This window comes from Kogia breviceps, chromosome 19 (assembly GCF_026419965.1).
Source record: "Kogia breviceps isolate mKogBre1 chromosome 19, mKogBre1 haplotype 1, whole genome shotgun sequence".
Taxonomy (NCBI): Eukaryota; Metazoa; Chordata; class Mammalia; order Artiodactyla; family Physeteridae; genus Kogia; species Kogia breviceps.
Genome location: NC_081328.1, coordinates 11846004 through 11858714, shown reverse-complemented (window position 1 = coordinate 11858714; position 12711 = coordinate 11846004). Strand labels below are relative to the sequence as shown.

At 41.2% G+C, this 12711-nt stretch overlaps 1 protein-coding gene across 2 annotated transcripts in view; it reads left to right on the top strand.

Annotated features, from left to right (window-relative positions):
• Positions 1-6053: 6053 nt before the first annotated feature.
• PAFAH1B1 (platelet activating factor acetylhydrolase 1b regulatory subunit 1) overlaps positions 6054-12711 on the top strand; it is a 74707-nt gene continuing 68049 nt past the window's right edge. Inside the window, exon 1 of one of the 2 annotated variants that reach the window (XM_059046776.2) lies at positions 6054-6503. The gene's annotated coding sequence lies outside the window, so the exon portion shown is untranslated. Of the gene's footprint in view, positions 7333-12711 lie in introns of both variants that reach the window. The other variant, XM_059046778.2, reaches the window with a different exon arrangement.

The following is a 12711-nucleotide window of genomic DNA, read 5'->3' as shown; positions in this document are numbered from 1 at the left end:
AAAGTGATTGTAGGGAAAAGAATATTATTTTGTTTATCTAAATACTGTGCACTACAGTGCACAGAAATAGAAAATTTTAGATATGCAGCCATAATCTATTCACCTTTTTTTTTTTTTTTTTTTTTTTTTTTGCGGTACGCGGGCCTCTCACTGTTGTGGCCTCTCCCGTTGCAGAGCACAGGCTCCGGACGCGCAGGCTCAGCGGCCATGGCTCACGGGCCCAGCCGCTCCGCGGCACGTGGGATCTTCCCGGACCGAGGCACGAACCCGTGTCCCCTGCATCGGCAGGCGGACTCTCAACCACTGCGCCACCAGGGAAGCCCTATTCACCTTTAAAGAAGGAAAAAGTTAGTGTACTAAATTTTTTTAAAATGAGGAAATGAGTCTGTTGTGCGTTCTGAATGCTGTCAAAGGTGCACAGTGAGATGCTGGTATAGTATGGCAGAGGGTGTGTCAGTTTGTGCCCCAAAACTCCTATTTCAAGCAGGGAAGTTCTGTGTTTGTTTGTTTATATGCACATGGGCATTCTGTACAGTATATTGTCTGAAAAAAAAAAGGCTTTGGAAAAAAAGAAAGTACAAAAGCCATGATTTAGGTTGTCTTGTTGTAACCTAGCATTAGTGTTTTTTTCTGGACCATCATTTGGAGACCTGGAATTCAGTCCTTCCTTTCTCTGAACAGTCAATAGGGGAAGAAGGGACGGTAGAAACAGCAACTGGGAGGGGGAAAGAGGACACTACTGAAGAGAGTCAGAAAAGTTCTCTTTGGAAGATGAAGGTTACTGGCTTATGGTCTTGCACAAAGACAAATATAAGCAGCCCATTAGCAAACAGGACAGACTAGTGATCAAGATACTCAAAACCTTCCAGTCCAGATTATCTTTCCAGTCTTAGAGCACATATATTTCTCCCTTCTTCCCTCTCCAACCCTTCACTCTCCCCACATCCCTCTCTCACATATATATACACTCCTTTTCATCTACCCTGGAATCACTTCTTGTTTCCAGAACTTGCCTTCCACACTTACAATGTTATGCCTTTGCTTAAACCACTCTTTCCACTTGGATCACCTTTTTTCCAGACCTGTACTGTCCAGTAGGATAGCCACTAGCCACATGGGCTACTAGAAATAGGGTTAATGTGGATTGAGATACGCTGTAAATGTAAAATACACACTGGATTTCAAAGAGTACAAAGAAAAGATAGAAATTAATGTCATCTCTTTTAACTTTTTAAAATGTGGCCACCACAAAATTTAAAAAATATATATATTGATATATGTATAAGGACATGTTACCTCAGCATTTGTGAATCCTAATGTTTTAATCATAATTATACCAACTTCAGTGAATTTTTAGAGCAAATGTGTTTATTAGAACAGACTCTAGTCAAATTAATTATTTGATCAATTCTCTACTTTGCAGAGTAAAACCACTTCTAATTTTTCTATTTTCATTTTCATTTTAATGAAATTATTTTCACTGGGGAAACATTCTTTTCTCTAATAATTTTACAAAGGAAGTTTGATTTACTTATCAGGGTTTTTCTTTCAGTCTCTCTTATTTTTTCTGTTGCTGTGAGAACCCTTTCATGGCCATGATTTTCACCACATGCAATTTTCCTCTGTCAAATTTCACTGTGTGCAGTTTTAGCCATTGATGCTTATATGCTATGCAAATCATTTCTACCAGTAATGTTCATTTTAATTGGATAAAAAACCAATTGTTTATATTAATTTTTAAGCTTATTCATGAGAAAATAGTGGGGAGATCTCAAATAACCCAGGATAGTTCTATTGTCCAAGATCGCTTAACTGCATTGCTTATCCAATTTCTCCAGAACTTCTGATCACTCCATGTCTTTGGTGAGGCAAAAATCAAAGGGCAGGGTCAAAATATCTTAAGGAGTTATTGTTATTCTTTTAGGTGTAGTAATGGTATTGTGATTATGTTTTTTAGAAAAGGCTTTTTTTTTCTTTTAGAGATACATACTAAACTGTTAATGAAATAGTGTGATATTTAGAACGTGCTTCAAAATAAGAAGGGGGAAATGAGTGAGAATATAAATGAAACAAGATTAGCCATAAGTTTATAATTGTCAAACCTGGTGATGGGTATATAAGCATTCATTATATCACTCTGTCTTTTATATATTTGAAATTTTACACATTATAAAGGTAAGATAATAGCATAATTATCTGTTTCAAGTCCTTAAGATCAAAAGACATAGTCAAAATGTGCTCTTTTTTTGGTCTTACCTTTATCCACAGCTACTAAAATGAAATCCAAACTCCCTACTATGGTCTCAAGGTCCTGTACTATCTGATTCCTACCTGTCTCTCTGATCTTCTCTCCTGCTTTCTTCTCTGGGCTATTCAGGGAATAAAATATGAAGGGTGTCTCCTGGACCAGTGCAGTCAAGAGGCCTCCTTCCTCACCGTCATTTCATTACACCTGCCTGGACTTTCTTTAATTTCCTGAGACACAGCAATCATTTTGCTGCCTCAGGGTCTTTGCACTTATTCCTTAACCTAGAATCTCTTGGCTACTCAAGTCTCAGCTTAAATGTCACTCATTCCTCAGAAATGTCTTCTCTTACCACACTCACTCATGTGGTCCTTCCTATTTTTCTCCATCTCAAAACCGTTTATTGCCTTCGTAGCTTTGTCACCTTTTTTCTGTCTTTCACCAGAATATAAACTCTATGAGCTCAGGGATTCTGTTTGTTTTATTCATTGTGTATACTGAGCACTCAGCACAGGGTCTGATACACAGAAGATACTCAATTAAATATTTGTTGAATGAAAACCTGTAGGCGTTTTTTTGGTTTGTTTTTTGCGGTACGCGGGCCTCTCACTGTTGTGGCCTCTCCCATTGCGGAGCACAGGCTCCAGACGCGCAAGCTCAGCGGCCACGGCTCACGGGCCCAGCCGTTCCGCGGTATGTGGAATCTTCCTGGACCGGGGCACGAACGCGTCCCCTGCATCGGCAGGCGGACTCTCAACCACTGCGCCACCAGGAAAGCCCGCTCTAGCTGTTTTTAAAAGTTTGCTTTAAATCACCTCCTTCATAAAGCTTTGAGTCCTCTAGGTGAGAAATAATCTTTTACCGGGCGTACAAACAGGCATAAAGGGGAAGCAAGCTTGTTTTACCCTTTGCCTGGTCTACTGTGGTGACATCTAGAATGAATCTGATACATCCTTTTGTATTGTTTCTTTAAGTTAGCACTTTAAAAATTATTTTCTATGTGTGTATATATATATATATATATATATATATATATGTATGTATATATGTATTTTTCTAAGGTTTCAGATTACAAGGTGCTGCTTCTAAATATTTCTTCTATGTCCAGGCTGTGAGTTTCACCTCCTTTAATAGTCTGTAATTTGTTTCTATGGCCTCCCAATGTTCATGACACATGAGGGTGCCATGATGCTGAGATGAAGAATGACTGGTTTAGTTGGACTTGCCCTCACTGACATGTCCATGCTTTGGGGAAATGCAGGTACACAAATTATTTAGCCAAAATCTCCTAGAGTGAGTCTTGCCAGTTGGTTCATCGTTTTCTTTCAAATGGGACATTGATACACATAACTTGTATGCCTGAAAGCTACCTTCTCACCATTTGCTAATTGCTTTCTATCAGGTACACACATACAATGATGTATGTTTGCCTATAAACAGAGGACAGTTTCATTCTCAAAATAATGTGTTAACATTTGTGCTCATTGTTAACAGATTTTTGCTCTGGAGCTACTTTTAGAAGATATTTTGTCCACTCCCCAATAGCAATATTTTTAGAGTGCTTCTTCCAGTCAGCTTATTTGCAGAATTGTTTAAACTAACACTAATTTTACCGCAGCAACTGAAACAAATGTTTCCATTTTGAAAATGTCTGCTGGAAAAATAAAGATTTGCAATTCAAATGAATGGGGAGATTGTTAGATTGTGTTAAGTAAAATCGATGTTTATACTTACTTTTTTTCAAGAAACATCACCCAAAATATTCATTATTAAATGTTTCCTGGATGGATGTAGTAGGTTCTGTATATGTCGTTATGAATTATGATTAATAGCATAGATGTCCTAATTCTCCATTCTCAATAGGCAAGTGTTTATTTAGATGGATCTATCATTTTAGCAATTGAAAAGAAAGTGCACAGAACCAGAACACATCGCTCCATATCAAGTTAAGAACATAACAGTTTTATTTCTTTTCAGAAAATTTATAATCCAGGGAGAAAGCTTTTATGCATTCCTCCCAAGGGAGTCTGTTGTTTTTTGAAGGATTGCTATAGAAATAAAACCTGATCTTAGTTTAATTCATAATTACCTAATACACATTTTAAAGTATTCTGAACACCTGAGTCTATGAGCTCAAGGTTTAGGGGGGTTAAGTGCTGTTTGTATTAAATCAGTGTTTATCAATGTGATTCTGATTTCTGGGCAATTTTGTTGGCTTTTAGAACGTTGATTTAAGAAATAAGAACTGATATACTCAGCTGATTAAATCTTAATAGTGTGATGTCAGGCAATAATAAATATTTTAAAAGGTAAAATGAAACAACTCTTAGAACAGGGGATGTTAATTTATTTCATGTTTACCGACTGTTATGGACGTGGCACAGACCAAACTTCTATGCCTCTCTTGCTGTCCTTACCCAGCTAGAGAATCCCAGAACTGTAAACCTGGAAAAAACATTCCAGAGACCTTCTGATTTCCTTCCCTGCCTTCATAAAGGACAGAACCCAAACCCTCCAGGCAATTAATTCACTCATATTCTTCTTGAACACCTGCAGGGTTAGAGACTTACAATCTTTCCTGATAAAAGGAAACTTGTTTTGGTATCAAGTAACAGTAATTGCTACATGAGTTACCTGTGAGTTACCAGTATATGGTAACCATGAATTACCGTATACTGTACACGTGCAGCATCTCCTCTCTAATTCTCACAAAAGCCTTACAAGTTAGTTACTTATTAGGTCTATTTTATAGAGAAACAGGGGCCAGACAGAGTAATTTACCGAAGGTCACACTTAAACATACCCAGGTTCTCTCTTAACCCAGCTGCTTCTCATAGGCAGTGTATTTACCTACATAAAGGAAAGCAATAAAATCAATAAACACAAGCCTAAACCTATTTTAGGAAAAGAGTTTCCTTGGACAATACAAATTAGTGATGAGATAATCACGCTAAACAACTCTTACTAAAAGGATATTCCACATTGGATAATTCAGAACCTCAAATCTGGCCGCTTTTAAATCAAATGTCTGTGTGCAAAACATTGACTACAAATCCCCAAGACCTGTCCTCAGTATTTCAACCCATAAATTAGCAAACACACACACACGCACGCACGCGCTCAAGCCTTGTAGGAATAAAGTTCCAGGTCTTTCTTTGGGCATCAGTTTCGAGACTTCCAGAGTCGCAGATGTGTGTGTGACTAAGGAAAAGAATAGGTGAATCACATCTAAAAGCGAATCCTCCCAATTAGAAATCTATAATAAAAATGAAGATAATCAGGCATTCCATCAGCCTTTCAACCTCAACAGCTCTTCTCCCCAAGCCAAGCCAACATACTCCCCTCTCCTCCCCACCGCCCCCGGCCCCTGGGAAATAAACCCAAAGGCCGGAGGTAGAAGGGGCGACATCCTGGCCCGGGCTCCGTTTTCTGAAGCCTATCGGGGCCCGGAATCCACCGGAGCCAGCTGGTCTCTTCTGTTGGCCGGGGGAAGAGGGGAGAGCGCCGTTCGTGGCCAAGAGCAGGGCGGGGACGTGAAGAGAGCCGGAGTTCGTGAGGGGCCGCAGCACAGCAGTCAGACGAGGGTCTAGGAAAAGGGAGCCGAGAGCCTTTTTCCAGGTTACAGAGGCGTACGGAGGGCGAGAAGAAGCGCCTCGCGCGCAAACTCGTCCGTCCATGCCTCAGTACCGCCAAGCCGCACCAGCAACCCGCCGCCTAAGCGGAAGGCAACTCGGCTCAGGGCCCGGCCCAGGCCGGCGCATGCGCCGCAGCCCCTCCTCCGCTCGGGACCCCTCCCCTCCCCTCCCCTCCCCTCCCTCTTCCCCGCGGGTCTGGGGCGGCGGCGGCGGCGGCGGCGGCGGCGGCGCGGTGACGTCAGGGCGTTGGGGCAGCTCCTGTGACAGACGGAGCTGGAGCGGCGGGGCGGCGGCGGAGTCCGGCGGCCGAGATAGCGAGTGAGGGAGCGAACGAGCAGCGACCCCGGGGTCCAGGGAGCGAGAAGGAGAAGGAGGGGAGCGCTCGGGCGCGAGCAAGAGAAACCGCGAGCGCCAGGCTTGGGCTCGAGCCCCGGAACGGCTGAGGAGCCCGCCCGCTCCCCTCCCCTCCCCCTCCCCGGGACAGGGCCCAGCGCGCCATCCTCCCCCTCCCTCCTTCCCTCCCTCCCTCCTTCCTCCCTTCCCTCTCCCTCTCCCCCTCCCCCGCCGGTGGATGGGAGTGAAGGACGGAAGAGGCCCTGCGGAGGCGGCGGTGCAGCGCTCCGGTAAGGCGGCAAGGGTCTGCGCCCTCCCCTCTGTCTTCTCCACCGCGCTCCGGCGGCTGCGGGCCGGGCCCGGCGGCCTGAAGATGTGGCTGCGCCGGTCCCCTCCCTCCCATACTCCCCTCCCCCTGCCGCCGCCTCCTCCTTCTTCTTCTCTTCTCGCTCTCAAAATGGCGGCCGCGACGGCCGTTGAGTGAGAGACACGGGAGGAGGGGGGACAGGCCGGGGAGGGCGCTGCCCTCGCTCCCCTCCTCCCTGGGTCGGGTTCGGGGGCTGCCAGGGCCGCCGCGGCTCCACCCGCGGCCCTCCCTGGGAAGGGATCGCCCTCCTCCCTTGGTGACTTAGCAAGAAAAGTATTCTTGGGTAGGAAGGGCGTGGAGAGCAGGTCTCTCTGTGATCTTGGGGAAAGGGTTCGGCCCTCCTCTCCCCCGCCGCGGAAGGCGAGCTCCGCAGTCCTCACCCCACCCGCGGCTGGCGCTCAGGGACCGGGCTCAGCCCCAAGCCGCCTCGGCACCCACAGGCCTTCAGGCGTTCCGTCCCCCACCTGTCCTTAGGATGGGGTTGACCTGAGAATGATGGTCCAGCCCTTCCCTGGTCCCCCTGTGCAGTGGTCCAGCCTCTGCACCCACTGAGGAGGAGCGGCCCGACCCACCGAACCATCCGCAGCACCCACCCATCAAATCAGGCAGGATTTTCTTTTTTGCCACCGGCTCCTTCAACGGGAGTTGCCTTTTGACGTTATAGCAGTGAGCTTCGAGGCCCTCAGCCATTCTCCTTCTAATCTAATCTCCCCACTCATTTAGGAAACGCAGTGCCTTCCGTAGCCTCCTAGGTGAGAAAATGCCTTTGAGGTGGTGGGCAAATTTTTACTCTCTCTCTCTAGACAGAAAAGTGGAGAGGAGGAGGAGGTTTTCAATATCTGAGACAAGACAGAAAGGTGCCTTGGCTTTATTTGTGATTCTGCCTTTATTCAGTGACTTAGCAAGAAACTCCTTGGGAGCAGGGCAGGAGATTTTCTTTTGGGTTTGGGGTTTGGGTCCAATTTATATCAATCCTTTGGTTAAGAAATTGTGCTTTGGAAGCGAAGAACCAGATTTGTGGTTTCGTTCTCAATGGGCGATGTCATGCCAAGGTCCCCCCCTCCCCCTTTCCTTAAGAGACAGTCGGGAGAGAATAAAGATATTACTGATGTTCCGACCTTTACTTTAACACATAATCCTTGAGATTTATAACGTTTTAAAGACTAAACAAAAAAATTGTGCCATTTTTGGTAATTCTATTTTTGTTGGGAGGTGGGATCGTTTTGTGTGAATTTCATTTTGAGGCTAGGGTGGAGGAGACAGTGCTTGGGCCTTTCATACCAGTAATGTCATCCCTCCCCTTTTGCCACAGTAGTATTTGCTTGAATTTTTTTTTTTCTTTTTTTCTGCAGCAAGCTTGATTGCTGCAGGGTCCAGTCTTTTAATCGGGAAAATTTCCTGGTTGGGTATGTCGGTAGTGATATAATATTGAATATATTAAAAGCTGTTACTTAAAAAATTCTGATTTGGGTCTGAGGCATTAGCTAGCTTTTAATCTGTCATGGGTATCTTTCAGGACACAGTTTTGCAAAATAATTGGCAGTTGCAAATTGCAGTTTTTATTAAAGCAGAAGAGTAATCTGTGTTTAGGGTGAGTTATTCTTTCATGTTCTATTATAAATGATCATTGTTTGGATTGTTCACAAGGGGAGGATCTCCTAAATGAAACAAAGCTGTTATTTTTATAAACCAGAATAGAACTTAATTTTTCACAAAATATTTCTGTATATCTTGATTTTGATGGAGTTAGCCCTATTTCGGTGCCTCTCCCACACCTTTTTAAAAAATGGGCTAATATTTGTGGTTGCTGTGAACAGCCATTGAGCCGAGGAGACTGGGTGGAGTAAGAGAGCAGAAGCTGTGAAATGCTACATTGCCCTTTCATAGCATTTTTCTCTTGCTTATGTTTTGTAAGGTTATTTGATGCTAATTAGTACTACAACAAAGGCGTTTCTCTGTAGTAAATCTTAAAATCTCGTGTTTTTAGTTTCCACCTTTTTTGCAAGGTGGGTATTGAATGATTGGGGTAAAAAGCAATGTCCCTGCTCTAAAGCGAATACTTATTGTCTCTATGTATCTGTACATATACATACACACACATATATATATATACACACTTCTTAATGTTTTTTATTGTTTTAGTTAAGTAAGTGTAGATTAACGAATGCCAGAAATATTTGGCAAAAAATAGTAGTAGGTATATTGCAAAAATCTAATGAGAACATTGCAGATGTTTTCTTTAACTTTAGTTTGCATTAAAACAGTAAATCTGTGATTTTTAAATAATGAACATCAAAGTGAGTAAGAAAGGATAAGATGATTTGTGTTAAATGTTCTTTATATAGACCCTTTCTCTTGTGTTGTCCTTTGGAAGAGACCTTTCAGTAAGGTACTACCGTAAGAGAGGGTAGGTCATTTTAATGTCTTGTATCAAGCATTCATGTGAATAGATGTTCTCAGAAGAATGTCAAATTCATGTTGTAAATGTGATTTTGATGGGCCTTATGACTTTGTCAGTGTATGATATATTTTTACATTTTTGTTATTTTTAATGTGATTAGAAAGTAGAAGGGTTCATGTGGTGAGGAATGAGGTTAGTATGATAATTCACTGTGTTATGTGTCTAACATATCCCCACCCCTAGTATTTGTAGCTATAAAAGCATACTAAGAGCTGAGATTTTTCAGTAGATTATTAGTTGATTAGGAGTTTAAAATAATTTGACTTAGGTAAGAGAGCTTTTACTTCCAAATGTGTATCTATGTGTGTTTCTGGTACATGTAGCAGAATCTTTTGCTTAATTTGGAGAGCAGTTTTTAAAAATTCTTCATAATTCTATACTTATAAAACTTCTAATGAGATTGGGATGGATTAATTTTTTAGTAGACTTACTTGGTATCTTTTTTTCCAGATACAATTACTCTGGTATATAAAAGATTTAGAGATGTTTCTGGAAGGGAAAAATAAGTATCTGATAATTTTTGGTTTTCCAGCTAGAATATCCATGTTTCATTGTCTATATTTTTTCAGTGTAAATGTTGCTCCCTCTTATGCAATAAATAATAGTGTATATATGACTTCCCCTTATGGCTCATATTTTCAGTGTCCAAGAAAAAACAGGACGTTACTTTTTGTTTACCTGTGGTTCATATTATTCAGAATTTGTCATCTTAATCTCAATAGGTAAGCCATAGAAACTGTGGCAGTTGTCAGCATTAGGATGGAGATATCTTAAAAAACAAATCCAAAGCAAAATCTTAGGGCAATCAGAGTGAATTTTCCAATTCTTCCCATTGAGTTCTAAAGTAGTGAGTCATGCACTATTTTGCCAAAGGGACTTGAGGCTCAGTTGGTTTTAAACCACGCCTGTCATGGCTGCTGTGGTCCTAAAAGAGATTTTTTTATTTGGTTGTAAGTTTCTGTTGTGAAAATATTTCATTATGATGGGTAATCTGTTTTTATGCACTTTAGAGAGAGAGAAATAGTTAAAGTGGGAATTCTTTGCCACTTCTATACAACTTTTTTTTACTTTAGAAGTTGCTCTATTTAAAATAAAACTAAACAAAAACAAGCAAACAAAAAATCTGATGATATAGGGACTTCTGAAAAGAAAAAGTAAACCTATTCTCCTGAAGATGCTTAGCTGTAGAGTGAATTGTAGTTGCTGAAGGCCAAATGTTTTGAGAAATTTGTATTTCATGAAGAAAGATGCCATATTACATAAGCCTAACAGGTAACTGCAGTGAAGGCTTTTTGAATTGTTTTAGCTTTGTTGCTGGTTTGATATGGCATGTTGGCTAGTCATTTAAGTGGAACCTTAGTTTAACTTTTCTGCTGTGTGTATAATTTTTAACCTTGCCACGGCAGTTACAAATTTTAATTGATATTGGTGAAATGCTTTATAGTCATTGGATGCAGGTATCATAAGGGCTTATTATTTTGATTTATTGTTTTCTCTTTAAAAGTTAGTGGCTTTTGGTTGAAACTTACCTAGTTAGGATTGATTTGTGGATTTGTCAAGGATACTTCTGGAAAAGTATCCTCTAAAGTTATTGCCATCTAACACTGTTGTAAGCATTTTCCTAGAACTTTGTAAATATGTTGAACATGGCATTTCATTTGTTCTGTCAGCTACTTTTTGAAATAGAATAGTATTTTTTATGGATGAGAAAACTAAAATTCAGAGAATTTCTTTTCCCAAGGTCACATGTTGGGTTAGTAGCTAGAATAAGGTAAATATTGTAGTCAGTGAATCACTTGGGTATTGCCTTGCATGATCAAACAAACATTCCTTTTTCTTTTGACAAAATGGACTCTTTTCATAACTTTTTATGTTTGTTAATTTCTTTTCTAAAATGGTGAAAACTGGTGGCATTTATTGCCTGCATCATTTAAATTGGCATTTATTAACATGGTCTTATATTATAACTATTTTCTTGCATAAGGCATTTGAATAGGGACTTCCAGAAAATGCCTAATATGGCTTTATGGTAACATAAATAAATAAATAAATACTTGCTGCATACATACAAGTAGTAGTAATAATATCAGTAAATCAATATTAAATCTATTTAAATACGTACAAGTGGTATTAATAAGTAAATACTTTTTGCATTTGATTGAATATGGGGTTATGTGAAAGGAAATGAGATATCCTATAGTTCTTTGTAGTGGCTCACTTCCAGTGATCTCTCTGGAATTAAGGTGAAGGAGGGAAAAGTGTTCATACTTCCTTTACAGAGATTTTTTTTTTTTTTTTTTTTTGCGGTACGCGGGCCTCTCACTGTTGTGGCCTCTCCCGTGGAGGAGCATAGGCTCCGGATGCGCAGGCTCAGCGGCCATGGCTCACGGGCCCAGCCGCTCTGCTGCATGAGGGATCTTCCCGGACCGGGGCACGAACCCGTGTCTCCTGCATCGGCAGGCAGACTCTCAACCACTGCGCCACCAAGGAAGACCTACAGAGATTTTATGTTGTCCCAGGAACAGGGTCATACTTGTGACATAGTTGTTTCAGGGCCACAAAACTCTCACCTATAAGAAATGAATTAACCCAACTGGATAAATTTCCTTTGCGTTTCTGTTCTTTGCATTTTGATTAGCTGGTCCTTGAGCGCTTATGTGCTGACAAGAATTACTGACAGTTAACTGAGGCTGTTAAGAAATTTTCTGAGAGACTGTCTTTTGATAACAGTGAAATTAAGAATCTGGTAAATTTTTAAGGAATTTAATTGAAAGCTTATGTTATTAAGGATTTGCATGTTGTGGATTAATTCACTTTTAATCTGCGGCGAAGATAGAAGGATATGTTTTATGATTTTAGTATTTTGTATGCATAAGGCATATATTTTATCTTTTCATCTTCCCTTCCATAGTTGTTTTTACTTTATCAAAAATATGCTGACTTCAGAAGAAGGGTAAGTGAAGATAAAAGAGTCAATTGTATTGAGAATTCCTTGGCGGCCCAGTGGTTAGGACTCTGTGCTTTCACTACTGAGGACCGACCTAGGTTCGATCCCTGGTGGGGGAACTAAGATCCAACAAGCCATGTGATGTGGCCAAAAAAAAAAAAAAAGTCCATTGTATTGATTATTTTTATTATTTTGGTTAACTTATTTTTTAAGGGTGGGAAAAAGCTATACATTTAACGTTATCAAAGAAAATTAAATAAAGCTGTTGACTAAAACCAAAAATGAATATTTTATTTTATTTATTTATTTGCGGTACGCGGGCCTCTCACTGCTGTGGCCTCTCCCGTTGCGGAGCACAGGCTCCAGACGCAGGTCTCAGTGGCCATGGCTCACGGGCCCAGCTGCTCCGTGGCATGTGGGATCTTCTCAGACCGGGGCACGAACCCCTGACCCCCGCATCGGCAGGCAGACTCTCAACCACTGTGCTACCAGGGAAGCCCCAAAATGGATATTTTAGATTCTAATCCTAATTCCACAATTTATCAGCTATGAGCCTTGAGCAATAAGCTTCAGTTTCCTAATCTATAAATGGATAACGTTGACAGTATGTAACTCATAGGGCGGTTGCTATTATTGGATAAAAGTCCTGTAAACCCTTCAGTAGATATTTTTTATTGTTAGAGACTTTTTTTAAGGAAGAGAATTAACATACAATTTAATCAT